A 19,544-nucleotide genomic window follows, 5' to 3' on the forward strand; every position below is an offset into this window, starting at 1 on the left:
GGCCAGCCCCTCCACAGCCCACTCCTCCTGGAAGCCCAGAGTCTGGCTGGCTCCTTGAACCTGATCTCCTAAACAGGACAAAAAAAAAATGTCGTTGTGATTTCCCCTGACCAACACACTTCTTCTTCCCTCTTTCCAAACCCCTGTGCAATCTGCACCCTCAAGAGGCACCTGGGGAGCCAGCAGCAGCTAAGAGTTCAAGGGCCTCCTCTGCATTTGGGGTCAGGCAGAGAGGAGCCACAGCAAGGGAAGGTGAGTGGACAGTTGCAAACTGTGAAAAGCCAAGCTGCCTCCAGGCATCTAGGCCTGCGTTTGGTTCCCATGACACTCTTACTGGCAGCGTTAATAACTAACCACGTCCCAGACAGGTGCTGGCGGCCTAGCCTTAGGAGTTCTTGTTCAGGGCTGGAAATGAGTCACTTCCCTTTTATAGTTTGCTAGGAGACTGAGTCACCCAGGGGCCGACCGTTTCACACAAGTTCTCACACCCTGGCCAACTAATATCCACGTTCATACCCTAGACCTACCCATCTACCAGGTCAGCCGGGCCCCGTGGGGCTGACCTTCATGGCCTATGTCAAACAGCATCCCCAGGAGTGACCCAGTCCCTGCCTTCTCCCTTTGTCCCCCAACTCTCTCAATGGAGATGGCCCACTCAGCGTCCCAAGAGGCAGCTCCTGCCTGGGCAGCTGTCTGAGAAGGACAGAGTCTGACAGGTGGGCACCCATGCCCGAGGCCCAGTTAGATCCACCTTATCTTTGACCTTATTCTAAACATTGCTCTCGTGCGTCCTCAACCCTTTGTTTGGAAACCAAAAATACCAGAAGTGGAAAGTTCCAGAGCTGATGGACTAAAGGACAAAACTGCGATGCAATCAGTCAGCTTTGTCCCTCTCGGGAAGGGCAGAGGCTGAAAGCAGGTAAACTGAGGTCCATGACTGTTAATACTCTCGCCTACTTCAGGAGTCAGGTGGGAGGCAGGATAGGTCACCGAGTCCAAGGCTCCGGGCACCCACACTCCTCAGGTGACTCTGGTGTTAATTTCTCAGGAGTAATCTCTTGATAGACAATAAATAAATGTCATTCGAAAAAACAAGCTCATATGCATTTTTCAGGAACCCTTCTTTCCCACTCTAATATGGCCTCTCTTATGTTTGCCAGCAGGTGGGTACCCATGCCCAAGACCCAGTGACATCCACCTCACCTTTGACCTTTACCCTAAACACTGCTCTGAAAACTCCTCAACCCAAGGGGTGCATTTGGCCCCTCTTTTTTAATTTAAAAATTTATTCTTCTTAATTTAAAAAGAGAGTGTATTTAAGAGAAAAAGAAATAATGAAACTAAAAAACAGGAGGTTAAAAAAAAAAAAAACCTCCCCAAAATAGTTTGGGGATTTACTTTTTTTTTTTCTTAATCCTCAGAAAGTCCCTCTTGCTACCTGGTTTCTAAAACAGACAATCAACAGAGATGACATCAGATTAAACAGCACTGGGTGTCTCACTGCCAGGGGCTCCAGGCAGGTGTGAGACTGACAGGTTGAGAAAGGATGACACTATTTCTTCCCTTAGAAGATGAAAACCGAGGAGGAGAAATGACAGCAGAGGCTGAGCCCCGGGTGTGGTGGGAAACGTGACACCCTGCCAGCCGTTGGCCTTTTGGGTGAACTCCACTCACTCCTCTCCATAGGACGACACTGCAACCCGGCGCCTGTTAGCTCCCCCATCTCTCAGGTGTCACAGCCAAACTCACCCTGGGGGCTCGGAAAGCTCCGCCTGTGGCTGTTTCACCTCCACAGAGCCCCCCTGGACTTTCCAAGCCTGCATTTTGAACTCTGTTGGCTGCGGCCGTGGCTTTCACTTGACCTCTGCAGAGAGAGAGAGGGGCTTTCCCTGGGACACACGTCTTGCACATAGCAGCTAAGAGCGCCAGCCAAGCTTCGTCGATAGCACCAAGGGTCCAGATGCCAGGAGGGAGACTCCACCCCCGGAGGCGGCTCGAGAGTCCAAGTGAGTCATGAGGTCTGACCAGTAACTATAATGTCCCAGGGTGAAGTGGGAGGCCTGGAGATGAAGCCTGCGCAGGGACAGGAACCACAGTGACTCACAGTTGGACCCTGAGGGGAAGTTCCATCTGCAAGTCCTCTAAATGGCTCTGGTCCCCGGGTGAGCTCATCCCCACTGCCGCTGACACTCAGAACCAGGACTGGCTTCTTTCTCCCAGGGCCCGGGTTTTTCACTCTCAATTATGGTTATGGCAGAAACCAACATTCGAGCCGCAGCACCTCTCCCCTACCCACCACACACACACATGATGGATGGACCTGGGGATAGAGAGAGTGTCCTCCTGGAGCGTCAGAGTTTTCATCTTTAAAAATAGTCCTTCCTCCTCATGATCTCACCACAGAAACTTTTGGAGCTATATGGTAGGGAATGTGACAGTTCTTTAAAAGGAAGTACGCAAAATCCACACAGGGCAGTAACATTGTAATATCACTGTTTATAACTGTGGCTCCAGGGACCCAGCCATGAGGCTACCATCTTGCTCCATCTCCCTGGGCCATTGGTCTGGGAGCGGAAGAGTGCAAGGCACTGGGGAGGAAAGTGTCCACACGGCCCAGGAGGCTGGCGGGATCACTCGGGAACACACTCAACCTTGGGAGAAACACACAGCGAAAAACCCCACCACTCCCATTGCCTTTTCCTTTCTCTAAGCGTTTCCAACAGACAGCAACATGTACACAATTCTAAGGCTTCATCAGGTAGAAGGGGGTTCTGGTGCAGCCCTCAGCTAGCTCTCCGCAGTATGCGTAAACAGCAAGGTCCCCCAACAAAGGGCACCAGGCATTCATTCCCTTATAGATTCTATTTCCAGGTTACGTGCAATTACAGGACAGTTGCTAATCACCACCAAGACGGGGCCGTCCTGGAAGCATTCTGAGAAAGACATGCTGGTTCTGTGAGCTCTGAAGCACCCTTAGTGTGTCCTGCCTGGAGGATCAATGTGGCTGGAGGACGAGAAAGACAAAAGAGGAAAGACGGCTGAACCATTCATTGCTGCCGTGGTCAAGTTGTCCTTTCTTGGAGGGAGGAGGAAGACGGGAGGGAGCTAAGAGGCCGCAAGACAACAAGGAGACCCCGTAAAGAGCTTCAGGGGGGCCATGAAGAATGATCTCAAGCAGTATTAGCTGCTCCATGGCATGATACTGTCCCCATTGGGTGTTCCCTGCACTCTGTACCCCTCATGCCCTAACACCATCAGAACAGGAGGAAGGGTGCATTTGCTGTCTCTCTCCCTACCCATCTTCCCCTCTCCCTTTCATTTCCTTTTTTTTTTTGCTGCTGGGGCTGCAATCTGCCAGTGTGACCCCTGGTGGCTCTGCAGGCAGGAGGGTGAGGAGAGTGACCCTCATATGAAGCCACAACCCCAATGAAAGAGGCTATCCTGAATCCGGGAGTCACACAGTTGTTGAGTATCAGTCCCTGAGATGTGGCACCGTGGCGCGTCACCTCATCACCACCATCAATGTCATTCTATGGTAACGTGTGTGTGCCACTGTGTGCCAGGGACACAAACAGGCACATTCAATATCCCTCCTGCTTGGACCTTTCCCCCGCCCTTCCCTCCTCCCACTGGTATCCCTGTTACTCTCAGCTTCCCTGTAAACAGGTCTTTTTCACACTGAGTTGGATCACAGCATGCTTTGCTCAAAACCCTGCCTGGCTCCCAGGTCCCTCAGAGGGAAGGCCCAAGGTCTCCGGGCCTGACCTGGTCTGGTGGTCACCGCCCCCTCAGCGCTCAGCACTCACTGAGCTCGATTCTCAAGCACACTATATACTCACGCCTGCTTTGGGCCTTGATGTACCTGCTCCCTCTGTTCCAAGGGCTCCAAAACATCCTCCTGCAAGTCTGTGCTCAAATGTCGCCTTCTCCATTCAGCCCTGCAACCTGCCCTCCACCTCTCTCCCTGCGTTGCACACTGAAGCTGCCTTTCCTGCCTCTGTTTTTTTTGTTTTTGTTTTTGTTTTTTCTTCCATAACACTATCACCTCCTTACATACTAGATAATTTACATACTTACTATTTTTTACTGTTTAGCCTGCCCCTCCTTGACAGCCAGTGTGGCTGCAGGACAGGAAAGACAAAAGAACAATGATGGCTGACCCAATGTTTCCCGTCTTTCCTGGCCCCATGATATGGTTTGGCTGTGTCCCTACCCAAATCTCATCTTGAATTGTAGCTCCTATAATTCCCAGTGTTGTGGGAGAGACCTGGTGGGAGATAATTGAATCATGGGGACAGTTTCCCGTATCCTGTTCTCATGGTAGTGAATAAGCCTCACGAGATCTGATGGTTTTATAAGGGAAAATCCCTTTCGCTTGGTTCTCATTCTGTATTGCCTGCCACCACGTAAGACGTGCCTTTTGCCTTCTGCCATGATTGTGAGGCCTCCCCAGCCGTGTGCAAACATGAGTCCATTAAACCTCTTTTTCTTTATAAATTACCCATTCTCGGGTATGTCTGTATCAGCAGCATGGAAATGGACTCATATACCCCATTAGAAGCCAAGCTCCATGCCAGCAGGATGGAGCCTGTTTTGTTCAGTGCCTGTTCTCTGCCTGGAGCAGTCCCAGCGAACAGTGAGTGTCCGGTAAATATCTACTAGGTGAGTGAATGAATGAATGAACTGATGAACAAGTGAAGGGTGGAATTGCTGCCACTCACTGGGAGGGGGCTATGCATTTTATGGAATGAGCTGGTCTTCAGGATGGGGTTCCCTGGGGAGTGGGGGAGAGGGCTGGCAAAGGCAGAAGGTGCTGCTTCCAGAAAGGCAGGCCCGCAGTTTGCCTGGAAATCCCCTTGGCATCACTCATCAACCCCCACCCCAATACACATCCAAACCCAAACAGTAGCTGAAGAGTAACTTCAACCATAGACTCTTTCCAGGCCCGCGCTCCCACCGGTGAGTGCATGCCGTCATCTGGGCCCCTACTCCATGCTCCTTGGATCCCAGGATGACCAGTAAAGAAAGGATGGTGGGGGATGAAAGAGATTCCCTCCCACCCTCATGCCACTCTCAACGCACTAGCTGGGAAGGCAGAGCCAGTACTGCAGGTGAAGCTCTGAAGGTGAGATGGTGGGCAGGTAAAAGAGCTGCCAGTCTCATGGTCCCATGGCTGTGGGGTTTTAAGCAGGTGAGGTACACAGATGGTGACACAGGGAGGGGGTGTGCTGAGCACGGTGGCAGGGTGCAGTCAAGTCCAGTCTTGGGGTGGGATACAGACCAGGTGAGCTGGGCTGAAAGGATCCAAATGTGCATGGGAAGTGATGGGAAGTGAGGTGGAGTGTCCAGTGAGATTTGGTTGCTGGGATAATAAACAGAGAGCCATGATGGGTTTTTTCTAATAAGAAAATGCCATGTCCAATGCTGGATTTCAGAAAGAGGCTTAGGGAAGAGACCAATAGGATTACTTTGGGGAGGAAAGACTTGGAGTCCAAAGGCTGGGGCCCCTTGTGGTTATCCCAGCTTGTTCTATGAAAGCCAACACCGGAGGGGTGGCTGGGAGAAGGGAGGGGAAGGATCAAATGGAAAATTGCTGTGGAGTCATTGTCAGGACTTAGTATTCTAGTGGGTGGGGGAGTTAAAACCAATGTCCACCTTCCATCTACTTGAGCTGTGTGGAATAAGATAAAGATAAATAAGGAAGGGAACTAATAGGCATCTACTATGACCTAGACTTTGGATTTGGTTATTTCATTCAATTCTCAATCTCCCCTGAGGACAGGGTATTAGCATCAACATCTTACAGATGAGGAAATTGAGGCTTTGTAATTTACCCAAGATCATATCCAGAGCTAGGGAGACTGTAAAACACAGGGAAAAAACCACTGACATTCATTGTAAATGCATAATACATCCCAGGCACTGAACTGTGTATTCTCCCATTTCACTTCAAAACATGGAAGAGATTATTTTTAGTATCTCCATTTTATAAATGTGGAAAGCATAGTTCAGAAAAGTGAAGGCCACCAGCCCCAGGTCACAAAGCAAAGACGCAGTGGAAATGGGATTTGAACCCAGGGCATCCGGGTCTACACTCTACCACTATACTAGACTGATAGTGACAAATTTGCAACATAATCTGTCTAGTTCCAAAAATGTGTTTGTATTGTACAGCAACTCAAGCAGTATTAGCTGCCCCATGGCATAATGTCCCCATTGGGTGTTCCCTGCACTCTGTACCCCTCATGCCCTAACACCATGAGAACAGAAGGAAGGGTGTATTTACTCTCTCTCCTCCTACCCATTTTCCCCACTCCATTTCCTTTGTTGTTGTTGTTGTTGTTTTTGTTGTTGTTGTTGCTGCTGGGCCTGCAATCTGCCAGTATGACCCCTGGTGGCTCTGTAGGCAGCGGGGACAACCCTCTCCTAGGCTTCATGCTACTTGAGATGATTTGCTTCCAATCAAATCTGACCATGTTCTGAGCTTCCAGCTTAGTACTTACGACTGAGACAACCAGTGCTGTAACCGCTGTGGATGGTGGAATCTAGACAATCCCGGGCAAACCCAGCCCTCGCAGTAGGAGAGCGGCCCCTTGTTCCACATCCTGTTTTATTGGGAGCAGACTTCAGTTGGCAGCATGCCAGAAAGCCCTGATACCCCATTTAACCCCATGGACAGTCTCTGTGTTTCTGAAGGCCAGCAGGTGCAATCCACCTGTTTATCTCCTGGACCCGCAGGCTTTGAGTCACCTGCCTCATGTTCTCCCTGCAAACTGCAAGACCTCTGTGCCCTGCAGTGGACTCAGTGTGCTCAGGGCAGGTAGCAGGAGCTGTTGCATGGTGACCGGGGGAGCTGGGAAAATTCATGGTCACTCGAAACAGCAATAGATCCCAGCAACAGTCCAGGCCTGGCTTCCTCACTCGTTAACTGTGTGACCTTGGGCAAGTGACTGAGCTTCAGTCTCCCCATCTGTAGGTTGGGCATAACAGGACCTGACTGCTAGAGTTGTGAGAGGTGAAAATGAGTTGATTCAAGTAAAAGCCAGGAACACACAGCCTGGCCTGAATTAATTGTGATGACTGTTTGTACTTATTAGCCCGTGTCTCTGGGGCTCTCCGATGGCTAACTGCAAAGCTCCTGCCTGCCAACTGCTGCTCTGAGCTGGGGGCTTTAGGGATGTCTGGGCAAAGAGTTGCACTGAAGAAGGAGCAAAACCTCGAAGCAAGAAGAGCCACAGGGAGGCAGCTGTACTATGACTGCCAAGTGCAACTCACCTCTTTCTTGTCCTTTCCTGGTACAAAGCACCCACTGAGTCAGCCAGAAACCTCTGATTCCGCCTAGAAAAATAAGAGAAGAGTTACACCAGGAAACAAGATAATGAAACTCATCTTGAAGCTTAAATGTGGACGGAGTGGTTCCTCAGTACCAGACAGCTCCCCACAAGCACATACTTTAATAGCTGTTTATTCTTCCATATAGACTAAAACTACATTCATCAGAAAAAAGGGGAGTAATTCATTTCCTATGCCAATTACGGATACAGCAAACTGAAGAATATTTTCAAAGAAATACAGTTTATTATGATCACAAACTTGACCTAGAATAAACTACGATGTAAATGGATATTTACACTGGATGGTAATTTTTTCAAGTTATAAAAATACTTAAGTTTACAATGGACGTTTACTACAAAACAATCTAATGCCACAGTGCCAAGTTGTTCTGTTTTTATTGGGTCTTTTACGCCTATGATCCTATTTCTGAATTTTTATACGTTCTAATTTATTATATGTCTGAATTCACTTAATGGGATGACATATGAGGAGCATCTAGTACCATGTCTGGTCCCTGTTAAGCACTCAATAAATATCAACTATACTATTATTAATTATACGTTCCTGTGTGGGTTTCTCTTTCATTCCACCCATATAATTCCCGAACAAACATACACAGATATCAGCATAGTTTCTGCTGCTAAAATAGATATTTAATCTTTAAACCCAACCTCTGTTCAATCTAATTCCGACACCAGGAAGAGTAGTATTTCAAAAGGTGTTTAAAGATAATAGCCCCATTCTAACTTTCCCCATCATTAGGCTCAAAGAAATCACTCTAGACCCTTAGGTTGGCAAATGAAAACAGAGAGAAGAAAGAAAAAAGGGAAAAATAATACCATCAGATTTGAAACAGAAAACTTGTAACCTTCACACACAAGAGAAAGGATTGTCTCTGGCTGGTGTTTGTTCTTTTGCTGGGTGTACATTATACATTATCACTCTGGTAGTTTCTGAGTTACTGAGGACAGGGCTGAGCGGGTACCCTGCGGCCAACTCCATCAACCAGCACCTACCACCAGATCAGATTGGAGGTCCCCCTGGGCTCCAGCACCCCCAACCCCCACAGCAGCAATACATGCTTGCTGGGCCTGCCTCCCACTATCACACCCATGAACTTAACCCAGGACCAGCCTCGAATGCATAGGCTCTTGAATGCAGGGCAAAGGAGGTCGACAGTTTTAGCCCTGATGAATCATGCAACACTTGGGACCTAACTGGCCAATGCTGGACCCACCCTGCAAGTGCTAGAAAACTCATCAAAACAGAGCAAGCAAAACTTCACAAGACCCACCAACTCCAACCCTGGCATTTGGAATGGGTTGCTGTTTCTACTTTATACAAAGCCACCCCCACGCACAACCCATTTTCAGTTTGTTATTAGGTGGAAAGCATCCAATAAACTCATTCAAGCTAAAGCCCACCTGAATGGACGTAGCTTCAGTGTTACCCCTCCATGGGGGATGCACACTTTATCCTGACTCAGTCTTAACTCTTCACCCTGTCCCCGTGAAGCTTCAATTCTGCCAATTTAATAATCGCAGAGATTGGGGAGAGAGAGTAGTGGGACACTGGAGAGGGATCCTTTTGAAATCCTACAGTGCGGAATAGGCAAAAGAGGGGAGGCAGAGGCTTACAACCGAGGCTCTCAGACCCGGCTACTCATGGAAATCCCTGCCCCCTCCCCTGGATAGCTGGAAAATCATTCTGAAGCCTGAGCCCCACCCCAGAGGTTCTGACTGCTATAGGTGAGGCCTGGGCACTAGAATTTTTTTTTTTTTTTTTTTTTTTAAAGTTCCCCAGGTAAGTTTAATAAGTAGCAGACTCTGAGGATCATCTGGCCGTCTTGCTGAAATTTTGCATTTGGGGGGTCTGGGGTGGCAGCCTGAGAATCTGCCTTTCTAAACTTCTTCTGGATGAACCCAGCGCTGGGGGTCCTCAGAACATTCTGAGCTGCAAGGACTTAGAGGTATCCCCTCTTGCCCCTCCTATGCCCCTGAGGAAACTCAGGCAAACTGACCACACCCCTACCTCCAGCCACAGCTTTCTCCCCTGTGTTGGAAAACACCACTTTTCCAGGAGGCCCCAGAGACGTGCCCGTTGACTTCTCAAGTGCCAACTGGGTAAGAGACATTACTCATGTCCCAAGAGACAGCTGCCCCCTTCCCCCTTTCCTGTAATCCTGTTCAAAGCAGTCCAGCTTGTACCCTGAAGTGCACCTAGATCACTGCATTCAACACAATGGTTTGTTTCTGCTCTGGTCCTTAAAGGGAGTAGGGGTCTCTTGCCTGCTGGCTTTTTGCATTGGCAGGATGACCAGGGCCACCAAGACGCAGGGCTGCCCAGGGAGCCTGACTCTGTCCGGGGCCCACTGGCCTTGGCATCTGCCCTGTGAAGCTCTTCCATGACTTCACACACACCTCCCCACCACGTAGCACTGCCCTTACTGTCCTTGCCGCGGACGGCGGTGGGACAGGGAGTGGATGGCACTCCCTCGGAAAGAGGCCAACAGCAGCATGCCACACCCGACTCCAAACCTCTGAGGGAGGCCACAGACTGCAACTGGCTACCCACAACCTGCCCCCAAGGGTCCCTCCCTGCCTCCCGCACCCCCCGCCCCACCCCTCCCCCAGTTCCTTCCAGACATTCCCAGGGATACCTGGAGCCATACACCACCTAGTGGTTCCCAGCTCAACACCAGCAACAAAACACCTCCAACCAAGAGGGAAGAGCCCTCTCCTCCAGGACACCTTAGACTGAGGAACCGAGAAACAAAAGGCCCAGCAGGTGAGGCCACAAGGAGACATTAGGCTGGAATACGTCCAGTCCCACAAACGCCACCTTCTCCAAAAAGTGCACCAGGAACGCAGGAGGCCATGCTGGAAAAGGTGGCCACACGCTACAGGAGAAGACCAGGGTGGAGAGGGAAAAATACTTGGAACGGGAATGGGATGTCAACACTTTATGAGCTAGAGCCCCCTCTTTGGCCAGAATAGGAGTTGCAGGTTGGGGGAATTCTTGGATATTCTGGATGGGTCCAAAATCAAAGTGGAGTGATTTCAACAAAACAGGCCAAGTAGTCAAGAAATCAAACTACTGGGTCCAAATTCTAGAAACCTACCCAAGGCCAACACATCTACTGGACCCCCAATACTTTTAGGGGGCCCAAGAAAATGTTCTAATTCCTTTTAAAACCAGAATGAATAAAATGACAGTAATACGAATGCCTAGATAACAACGAATCCAGCCTGAATTCTATTCATCCTTGTATCACTGTAATTGTAAAATACAATATTTATTTATTTATTTATTTATTTATTTTTGAGATGGAGTCTCGCTCTGTCCCCTAGGCTGCAGTGCAATGGCACGATCTCGGCTCACTGCAACCTCTGCTTCCCAGGTTCAAGTGAGTCTCCTGCCTCAGCCTCCTAAGCAGCTGGCACGAGCCACCACACCTGGTTTTGTATTTTTAGTAGAAACGGGGTTTCACTATGTTGACCAGGCTGGTCTCAAACTCCTGATCTCATGTGATCCACCTGACTTGGCCTCTCAGAGTGTTGGGATTACAGGCATGAGCCACTGCGGCCGGCCGTAAAATACAATGGTTTTGTTTTTGTTTTTGTTTGAGACGGAGTCTCGCTCTGTCGCCCAGGCTGGAGTGCAGTGGTATGATCTCGGCTCACCGCAAGCTCCGCCTCCCGGGTTCACGCCATTCTCCTGTCTCAGCCTCCCGAGTAGCTGGGAACTACAGGAGCCCGCCACCTCGCCCGGCTAAGTTTTTGTGTTTATAGTAGTAGAGACAGGGTTTCACCGTGTTAGCCAGGATGGTCTCCATCTCCTGACCTCGTGATCCGCCTACCTTGGCCTCCCAAAGTGCTGGGATTACAGGCGCGAGCCATCGCACCTGGCCCATAAAATACAATTTTTAATGTTTTATTTTTATGGAGGAAGGGTCCTAGGAAGACAAAAGTGCCAAAGATCATGAACATCATCATGTGGTTCTGAATTTACCTACTACTTTTTTTTCCAGTCTCCAAACTTGTCAGCCTTTACTGAAACCCCTTGTTGAATGCTCTTCCTCGGAGACCCCCACTTGAGCCAGGGGACCCACCCCCATCTGCCTCCCATAGGTTCATCCTTTTTACCCTGGGTTCTATTGAAAGTTTTCTGACCCACTCCAGGCAAGTTCATCCCAGGCCCCGGCACCCTGGGCCTGTTTCTGGACAGGCAGAAGCTCCAACAGCTGCCACCCCCGCCTGTGTGTGAGAAGTGCAGGCTGGCAGGACGGAGCAGCAACTCTGAAGGCCAAACACACACACTCAGCCCCCTGCAGCATAAACACGGAGCATACATCACACCCAGGCCTATAAAAGATAATTATACAATCTGATCTGGCAAATTAGTGCCGCAGAATGTCTAATTCTCACAATGAATTCCAGGGTTGGATCGGCAGGAAAAATTAACCTGGATCTTTATTGGGATTTGCCCCCAGGTCAGGATTGGGGTTTATTTATCTCCTTTATTTTCCTGTTGCAGGAGAGAGGAAGGCCTTCTCTCCTGCCCGCCCCTCCCCACCGCATCCAGGCTTGGCTTTTTGGTAAGCAAGCTGCCCGGTGATCTTTCCCACGCACTACCTCACCCCGCTCAGCTAAAATCAAAGAAAGCACCAACTAGGAGATACGTGTGATTTTTTTTTTTCATAAAGAAGAGAAGTTCAGGTATCCCATATCAAGGGATTCACTAGTTGGAACAAACTCAATACAAGGTAAACAAAAGAATGAACATTTCCAGATGACAATGTACCTCCTAATTATTCTGGCCCGGCTCTGAAATGTTTACTTGGAGAACACTCACATATGCACATTTCTCCAAACACCTTTTTCTTTCTTTCTCTCTTTCATTTGCTCTCTCTTTCCAAGGAGTCTTTCCAGAGGAGATAGTGATTAACAGGAGTCGGTGCTCATCTCGTATGCTCATTAAAGAGCTAGATCACCAAAGAATTGTTACCGCAACGCCAAGACAAGTTGACACCAAGCAAGGATTATCTTTCATCTAACAAAAACAAACCTGATGGCAGGCCGGCAAGTTTTCTCCTCTCTTTTACTGTCTTCCTGGGGGTTTCCCCTGCGGAAGAGCATTCCCTGTCCAACCTCCCAAGTCAGCCCTGTAATGACCACACACTCAGAGCCTGAAAGATAAGGCTCCGGTCAATATAGAGGGTTAGCATTCACACTTTCAGCCTACAGAAAATGTGAGTCTGTCAGAGAAATAACGCAAGCTTCCCTGCATCTAATACCCGTGTGAGCTACTCACAAAATTCTTAAAAAGCGCCTCTCTCTGAGACTGACCTGGGTGAAAGAGAAACTCTGCTTTTCTAGGCTTACCAGTGGAGGGTTACAGTATTTTGCTCTGGCGTGGGCACCAAACTCTTCCACTTTGGGCTAAGGTTTATCATATGTGGGCAACCTCACCCAAACAAATATATATACAAGAGTAGAGGTGTGTATGTGTGTGTGCCTACATGTGTGCATATATATATATATTTGTTTTCAAGGACAATGACTTTATGGAAAAACAAACCAGTCCTAAACAACTGCCTATGACTTAAAGCAATGAAAATGTTGTTTTCTTGTGCCTCACCCAGAGGGATTCTAGATGACCCAGTGAGAGGTGGTGGAAAGAGAGACCGGAACGTGCAAACTTACCATCAGCTGGAGTGCAATCTTTGTAGAGTTCTAGCCAAATCACAAACTCCAGCTCCAAATTGGGTGAGACAAGTGTGCACTTTTTGGCAAGACATAAACACCCACTCCGTGCAGGCTACATTGAGGAGTCTCACAAGGAGCTGAGAGACAGCAAAGAAAAATATCCCTCTTCCTGAAGGTGAACACAGGAAGATGCAGGCTTCATTCTGAACAGCCATCCATTCAGATTTGAATAGAGGCCATGGATGAGGAGTAAGAGAACGCTAAGGAGTCAGTAAAAATGCTGTAGACACAAGGACAAAACAATCTCAGCATATTATTAAATGATCAAAATCATGTCACACATGCATGGGTTCTACAGGCAAAGAGTTGCAGACTAAAATCTTAGTCTAGACATTTTTTTTTTTTTTTTTTTGACACGGCATTTCATTCTTGTTGCCCAGGCTGGAGTTCAATGGCACAACCTCAGGTCACTGCCACCTCCGCCTCCCAGGTTCAAGTGATTCTCCTGCCTCAGCCTCTGGAGTAGCTGGGATTACAGGTGTCCACCACCACACCCGGCTAATTTCTTGTATTTTTAGTAGAGACAGGGTTTCGCCATGTTGGCCAAGCTGGTCTCAAACTCCTGACCTCAGGTGATCCACCCGCCTCGGCCTCCCAAAGTGCTGGGATTACAGGTGTGAGCCACCACACCCAGCTTAGTCTAGACACCTTCTTGGTGTCCGTTTTCTCAACTGAAAAATGGGGATAGCTGTAGTGACTACGTCTTGCCCTTTGTAAACCCTCTACAACCATAACTGTTATTTTTATTTGAGGATGTAAAATAGGACTATGCTTTTTTCTATATTGCTTGTTTCTCTCTATACAATTAATTCTAAATTAAACTGTGTATTCAACTGCTTTGCATATTTCCTGCACCATAGCAAGTAATCCATAAATGTTAGCTATTGCTAATACTGTAAAAAAAAATTATAGAATTGCATGGGTTACAAAAGCAAACTTGGAAGAAGGAAGCAAAAGGTTAGCATTAGTTATCTCTGGGTAGTCAGTTTAACAGTGATTTATTTTCCTACTTTTACGTGTCTAAAATAAACAGGCATTGTTTGATGAAGACAAAAGTGTCATGGTATTTAAAAGATAGTAAAAATAAGATGAACATTCATTGTTTTGAATTAGAAATGAAATTATTAAGTGTACTTAGAAAAAACAGTAAAAACAGAAGCTACAGACTTGTTTGCTGCATCAGAGATGGATTAGAAATCAAGGATAAAGAATACCCCCAAAAGGGTACTCTTGGGACCACTGACATGACCCAAAGTGAGACAAGAGCCAGACACACCCAGATGGCAAGTGCTGCTGTCAATTACAGGGATGGGAGGACAGTTCTTTCCACTGAATGATACAGTCAATATTGGCTTGAATGTGAACGTGACTGAGAATCCTAATCCAGCTGACAGGCTACAGGCCACAGGGTTGAACAGACCTGCTCTGTGGCATTTCCCAAATACCTGTGCCATTATAGACAGACGGTTCTCACAACACCCACCTTTCGGTTCAGGACCTCCAGCCCCTTGCACTTTGCCACGCCTGTTCCACAAGCCCAGGCTGGGAGCAGAGGGCAAGCTCCATGACACAGCCTGCAGAAGCCATGCTAGAAATACGGGGTCTGTGGCCCCACATGAGCCCAGGAAAGCAAGAGTAGAGTTGATCCTCAGATTCCTTCTGCTAACTCTTCAGGCCTCCCAAGAAGGTGGGAATTCAGGTGACAAGGGGGTCTCGCTCAGGTGCCCAGACCTCCGAAGCTCCCCCTTACTTTCTTGGCTCCCCTTCTTCCTCCCAGGTCCAGCACAAAGGGGAACCCGAGGCTCAGTCCTCAGCCCATCCTAATTCCTGTTGCTTCCCCTTTTCCTTGAAGATGTCCCAAACCCCTGTTCCGGACCTTTTTCCTAAGCCCCATTTTGCCAAATGCCTACAGGGCAGGCTGATGACTGATTCCAGGCAGGATCTCAAATTCACCACATCCAGACAAATCCCCATATATCCTCAACCAGGCTCCTCTCAGCACCTCCCCATTTCAGGGAACTGAACCGCACTCTCTTGGTCACCCAGATGGGCTGCCCTCCCCTCCCATAAAGCTCATCACTGGATCCAAGCACCTCTGCTAATGCTGTTCGTGATCCATCTTCTCTTCTATTCCTATGACCATCAGGTCTGGGATATTCCCATAATAATAATGTCATATATTCCTTCCCTTCCTTTCTCTTCCCTCCCGTCCCCTTCCCTCTCCTTCCCTTCCCTTCCTTTCCTTTCCTTTCTTGCTCCCTTCTCTGCTGCCCCCCCCCCCACCCCAACCACCACTCCTTCTCCCTCTTTCTTTCATTTTTAGTTTTGAGACAGAGTCTTGCTCTGCCACCCAGGCTGGAGTACAGTGGCCTGATCATGGTTCACTGCAGCCTCAACCTTGTAGGCTCAAGCAACCCTTACGCCTTGGCCTCCTGAGTAGCTGGGACTACAGACCTGCACCATCAGGCCCAGCTAATTTTTAAAATTTTTGTAGAGATGGGGTCTCCCTATTTTGCCCAGGCTGGTCTTAAACTCTTGACTTAAGCCATCCTCCCACCTCAGCCTCCCACAGGGCTAGGAATACAGGTGTGAGCCACCGCACCTGGCCTCATCTCTTTACATATGTTCCTTTACTTAATTTCCTCGAAAATCCTCCCTCATTTCTTGCCCTGTACACTGCTCTTCCATTCGCTATCTCTATTTCCAGGCTGGAAATCTCCAAGATCTTTGATGCCTCAGGGTCTTTGCACTTGCTGTTTCCTTAGCTTGAAACATTTTGCTTAACTTCCAAAGTCTCCACTCAGACCACACTTCAGAGCCTAATCTAAAATCATTCTTGTTTATTTCATTTTGGTTTGTGTCTCTGTCCATGAGACTGTTAAGATCCTTGAGTGCAGACAGCTTGTCTGTTTTATTGTCTATTTTATAATCAGCACCTGAAACAGGCCCTTTTGGGGTTGAACGAATGAATGAACACGAGCATCTCTGGGTGAAAGATACGGCAAGGAGGTACAGGAAGATTTAAGACTTGCTCAGGGTCCTATGGCTGGTAAGCGGCTGTGTCAACTTTTGCACCAAGGTTCTCTAGATCCAGGGGTAAAGCTGTGAGTGACCTTCTACTGTTAAAGCAACTCCCCATGTGGCTCCTTGATTTCAGACTTGCCTGTTCTGGTCCCTTCTACAGAGTTTTCCCAGCTGATCATTCTAAAACATCAATTAGTTCTTTCAGTCTCTGCTAAGTAGTTGTCAAGGGCTCCCTACTGCTTTCCACGTACAGACCCAACCTCTCTGCCTGAGGCCAGAGATGAGAGGCCATCTATACTCTGACCTCTTCTCTTCCCTCTCCAGCCTTTATGTAAGATGTCCCTATAGGCACCTTATCTCATCTCTACCCCCCCACACACTAAAGCTCACTGCTCCCCACCACCTATAACACCTTCCCTGTTTTGCCTCTCTGCAGTACCTTCCCTTGAAGCCCACCCCAAGTCCCATCACCCATGAAAAGCCTCCTGATTTTCTGGCCCTTGGTGAAGGCTCATGCTTGAGCCATAGGGTTCACTGCCTATGTCCCACGCTTAGCAGTAAGCATAAGATAATGGGGGACCAGGCATGGTGGCTCATGCCTATAATCCCAGCAATTTGGGAGGACAAGGTGGGTGGATTGTCTGAGCTCAGGAGTTCGAGACCAGCCTGGGCAACATGGTGAAACCCCGTCTCTACTAAACTACAAAAAAATTAGCCAGGTGTGGTGGCGTGTACCTGTAGTCCCAGCTACTCCGGAGGCTGATGTACAAGAATCACTTGAACCCTGGGGGTGGAGGTTGCAGTGAGCTGAGATCGCACCACTACAGTCCAGCCTGGGCAACAGAGCAAGACTCTGTCTCCAAAATAATAGTAAGAAGATAATGGGAAACAGGCTATCCATCCTCTTGCTCCAAAAAGACCTTAAATTCCTTTAGGGTGGGTAACAGGCCTCATGTGTTTGAATTCCTAGAGCCTAGCACAGTGCACAACTCATTCTTCGGAGTAGCCCTGGTTAACTGAGAGCATGCTATGCCCTTGGCTCTGTGGTCTGTGGTCCTCCACCAACCTGTGCAGACAACCTCCGCAACAGCAGAGCTCTCTGGAGACTGCTAAACTAGAAGGGCTGGACTTTCTGCTCTTGGTGGCTTGTCTCTCCCTCCAGTCTTTCCCAATCCACCTCCACCTGGAGCTGCTAACGACTGTCCAACTTTCAGCTCTCTCCCAGGTCTTCCTAGAGCAGAGTAGTCACTAACTTGAACTTATAGATGGAGCCCAACCCACTGTGCTTAAAAAAAAAAAAAAAAGTATATGAGCCCATCGGGGGTTTTCTGCTTTAAAATCACATCTTTGCCCCTAGGGATACCCACTGAATACGGTGTCCGTAGCCATCAGCAAAGCAGAGGCCACAGAGGCCAAGCATCCCCTGGCAGAGATCATGATGTCACTGTGGTCAAACGCTGCTCCCAGCCTGTGAAGGCGGAACCACAGAAGGTGTCCTAGGCCCAAGTCCACCAACCTCATGCCAAGCCTTAGCCCCTGTGTCTCGGTTTCACCATGTTTAAATGGAAAATAAAATGCTCCACTCAAAAACACTTTTCCAATGATATTTTAAGGAAAAATGAGATCACAGAAAATTAGGGAGGTAAGTTTAAATGGTGTGACCCCAAGCAACATTTTTTTTTTTTTTTTCAAAGAATCCCAAGAGGCTTGTTCACCAGAATAGTGGGAGGGGTGGGGAAGGACACTGGGGAAGACTGTAAGCCCCAGAGACCACCTGCACAGCAGCAACACTTATGCTAACGTGAAATGCTCACAATGCTACAAAAGCCCACACCTATTGCAAACAGCTCTGTCCTCCCCGGTCCTCATGCGCAACCAGACCCTGAGGTCCTTCGGTTTGTAAAAGCTGCCGACCGGCCAGGTCAACATCTGTCCCTGCCAGAGATACCAAATGTTTCCTAAACCCACCCCAAGCCCAGCTCACTGAGCTATGAATAGTTATTAATGTTAACTCACGGCATTAATTAAAAAACGTTCAGCCAGGCAAATTCTCATACTTTTAAAAAGTCATTTGGGTAATCGCCTTTCCATGTCGCAAATTTTCCAAACGACTGACAGGTTGACATTTCACAATGTTGTTTGTTTTAATCAAGAAGGGGGGGAAAGGCAGTGTGGTTCCCCAGTTCATTTTTCAGGTGCCTTGATTTATTGATTGGCAAATCCCCACTTAATAGCTGTACAGCGAGGCTGGGGATGAAGGTGGCTCCCGCCGCTCTGGGTTGGTGTCTGGGCTGGGGAGGAGAGAAATGTCTGCAGGGCCATGCCCCAGCCCTTCCTCCCCCTTCTCTTGAGTTTTAACACCCAGCCCCCAGGGACCAGGGCCACACTGCATGACTCCCAACCCTTATTTCAGAGGCTCACCCTCCCTACCAGACAAGGGCAACTTCCTGAACCAACACCGAAGGCGGTGGTGCTGGTTCAGCAAACTCAGGAGTCGGGGGCAGTGTGGACTAAACCCTTGGTGGTTTTCCAACCTAGTTCTTCAAAGCAGCAGAACCCACAGTCAAGCCAGTTCTGAGTATGAATCCCATCTCCATTGTTTATCATCCTTGGACAAATGCTTTAACTTCTCTGTGCCTCAGTTTCCTCATCTGTGAAAAGTGGATATAATAATAGTATCTACCTACAAGTCTGTCCTGAGGGTGAAATCAATTAATATTTGTAATGCACTTGACGTGGTTTGGCTGTGTCCCCACCCAAATCTCAACTTGAATTGTATCTCCCAGAATTCCCATGTGTTGTGGGAGGGACCCAGGGGGAGGTAATTAAATCGTGGGGGCCAGTCTTTCCCATGCAATTCTCATGATAGTGAATAAGTCTCACGTGATCTTATCAGGGGTTTCCACTTTTGCCTCTTCCTCATTTTCTCTTGCCACCGCCACATAAGAAGTCCCTTTTGCCTCCCACCATGATTCTGAGGCCTCCTCAGCCATGTGGAACTGTAAGTCCAATGAAACCTGTTTTTCTTCCCAGGCTCAGGTATGTCTTTGTCAGCAGCGTGAAAATGAACGAACACAGCACTTCAAACAGTATCTGCAGTAAAGTAAATGCTGCGTTTGTGTAGGTTTAAAAACCTCCCTTGTCCCTCCCAAACTGTAATCCAGGACCCCAACAGTTAACTGACAATAAAGTTGGATGTGCCCTGGCTGACATGAGCAGGACAGGTTGGACCTCACCCATTGCTCTGGTGCCCTGTTTCCCCAGGGCGCCACTGATGCCTCTCCAAGGCCCAGCCAGTCCCAGAGCACACAGTTTGAAAGCCACTGCTTATTCTAAGGACTGAACATCTTCAGCTTTCTACTGGACACACACGCCTGGCCATGGCAAGAAGTCTTTTATGGAAAGCCAAACGCATTC

The 19,544-nt window shown here is 48.5% G+C and overlaps 1 long non-coding RNA gene across 1 annotated transcript in view; it reads right to left on the reverse strand.

The window, feature by feature from the left end:
- The window catches only part of LOC117066611, a 188,782-nt gene that overhangs the window by 17,624 nt on the left and 151,614 nt on the right, over positions 1 to 19,544 (reverse strand). Inside the window, exon 2 of the long non-coding RNA XR_004430410.1 lies at positions 7,276 to 7,338. This is a non-coding gene — a long non-coding RNA (uncharacterized LOC117066611). The remainder of the gene's footprint in view (positions 1 to 7,275; positions 7,339 to 19,544) is intronic.

This window comes from Trachypithecus francoisi, unplaced genomic scaffold, assembly GCF_009764315.1.
Source record: "Trachypithecus francoisi isolate TF-2019V2 unplaced genomic scaffold, Tfra_2.0 Lachesis_group20, whole genome shotgun sequence".
Taxonomy (NCBI): domain Eukaryota; kingdom Metazoa; phylum Chordata; class Mammalia; order Primates; family Cercopithecidae; genus Trachypithecus; species Trachypithecus francoisi.